This window comes from Miniopterus schreibersii, assembly GCF_964146895.1.
Source record: "Miniopterus schreibersii genome assembly, chromosome: 2".
NCBI classification, from domain to species: Eukaryota; Metazoa; Chordata; class Mammalia; order Chiroptera; family Miniopteridae; genus Miniopterus; species Miniopterus schreibersii.
The window spans coordinates 71,992,677-71,994,941 of NC_138102.1; the positions used below are offsets into that span (position 1 = coordinate 71,992,677).

Genomic DNA, 2,265 nt, shown 5'->3' on the forward strand with positions numbered 1-2,265 from the left:
CAGGTGCTCTAATCTATCCATCCAGGCAAAACACAACAAGGGCCTGAGCAAAAGTAGGACAGTGGCACTAGAGATACGGAGGTGGGTTGTGATGTCATGGGCTCAGAGGCCACCTGATCTTTTGTGATGGCAGGGGATGGGGGAGGGGTTGGGAGAGAGAAAAGCGGAGAGGATCACTCAATTTACTGCCGTAAGGCTCTGGGAACAGTGGTCATACCACTGAAATAGTGACACCCAGAGGAGGAACCTGTTCTCTGGAACAAGATGGAGCCTTGGTGTTAGCCCCAGCATCTCTCTTCTGAGCCACTGCAATCCTACAATAGCCTTCTCACTGCTTTTCTTTCTCCCTGTGTCTTACAATCCATCCTTTACATGGAGATCTCTACATAATGTAAGACAGGTCACCTTATTCCATGCTAAAATCCATGTGCCTTACTCTGACTGAAAAACCCGATGCAAAGTGGCTCCAGCCAGTCTCTCTGACAATACCTCATAACCCTCGGTCCTGGTCTGCCTTGTTTCAATCTCTCTGGCTTTTCATTTGTTCCCCAAACCCATGTGGTCCTGCCTGGACTCATAGGCCCTTGCTGAAGTGTTCACTTGCAGACAGGTCTGCTGAGGCTGTGCCCTCTGCAGTGGCCCCTCCTGTCACCATCGATCACATCTCCCATTTTTTTCAATCAGCACTGATGTAATCATGTTTAAGTGTGTATGTATGTAAGCATTAGTTTCTTATTGCTGCTGAACAATTACCACACATTCCATGCTGTTAAGAGTTTGTGAAAGAACAGCTTAAGGCCACTCAGAGGTTGTTCCTACCCATTCAGTGGCCTGAGCAGTGGGGCTACAGCTCAGTCTTCAGTAGGAAACTGTTGAACAGTCACAGAGGGCACCTGCGCCTTCAGACCAGTCTGTGACCTCAGGCTGAGCAGCGGTGAACTCGGGAGCTGGAGAAGTCTATTGATCCTGAAATTCCTCTTGGTCACAGCGTTTTCAACAGCAGCCTGCTCTTCCTTTTCAATCTCGTCTCTGTAGAAGCAAAGATCAGGCATGACCTGCCACGGGTGTTCACGGGAGATGGTGCTATTCAGAACTTCCTGCGCCAGCACCCGCTACATCAGACCCACTGAGTGACCCCCTTTGTTGTTGCCTGAGGACGGCAGTGTCCACATGGCACAGAGGAGGGTCTGTGTTACACAGAGCAGAGCGACGGCGGGCAGGTTGACATGGGGCCTGTGAGGGGCCCTCTCTGTGAGAGCCTGGTGATGAACCTGAGAGTCAGTAACCACCAGAAGTCTTGGCTCCTGGAAGGCTGCCTGGATCTGGTTAGCGATGGTGCCGGGAGTGAAGCGGCCAGCAGTGGGAGTGGGAGCAGCAAACTCCAGCACAGCTCACTGGCTGGTTTCCTGGAAACAGGACACTGACATCAACGGGGTTTTAAAGGCAACAATGCCACGAGCTGCCAGCAGAAACTTCTCTCAGGTTCTCTCCAGATTGATGATGCAGATGCCATGACTTTCCTTTTGTAGATGGACTGTTCCATCTGGAAGTCAAGGTTGGTGCCACTTAAGTGGGTTCCTGCTGCAAGGAATTTGAGGACATCTTCCTCCTTCATTTGCTGGAGATCAAGGGCTCCGGACATTGTGAAAGTTTCCCTTTAAGTTACGTGGGAACAGAGAACAATGCCTTATGGGCTTCTCCCTGGGTGGCACGGAAAGGGCTTCCTAACTTCAATCCTCAAGCCCAGCATCTCTGCTCCATCTTCTCATCACCTTCTCCTCAGTGAGACTGTGTCAAAATCTCCCTCTGCTTCCCTTTTAGAATAATCTTCCCATGTCAAGACCCTTAATTTAATCACATCTACAAAGATCCTCTCTCTGTGTAAATTGACATTTACCGGTTCCAGGGATTAGGACCCAACATCTTTGGGGGGCCATTATCTAGCTTCCGACTATTTCTTTCGCCCTTCACTTGCTCAGTGGAGGAAATCTGCTGCCTCCTGGGAGCCTAGAACTTAGTGGAGGCTCCATTGGTATTTATGAAATGAGTAAAAAATTCATATAGCCAAGTGTATCGTATTCTAAAAAGTATTTTTCATTATGTGTTCATAATTTAATAATAATACACTATGCTGTTCTAACTTCTATAACAATAAAATAGCTTTGATATGACAGTCATCTTACATAAATGAAAACATGATTTAATAAAATGGTATTTTATGAGCTTTAGGCAAAGTAAACGTTTGAATTATCTTGTTTAAATTAA

General features: G+C 47.5%; 1 pseudogene across 1 annotated transcript; it reads right to left on the reverse strand.

Moving 5' to 3' along the window:
* Positions 1-851: 851 nt before the first annotated feature.
* LOC308552675 (small ribosomal subunit protein uS2 pseudogene) lies at positions 852-1,681 on the reverse strand (annotated as a pseudogene). The gene has a single exon. The product of its transcript is annotated as a small ribosomal subunit protein uS2 pseudogene (transcript).
* Positions 1,682-2,265: the final 584 nt, after the last annotated feature.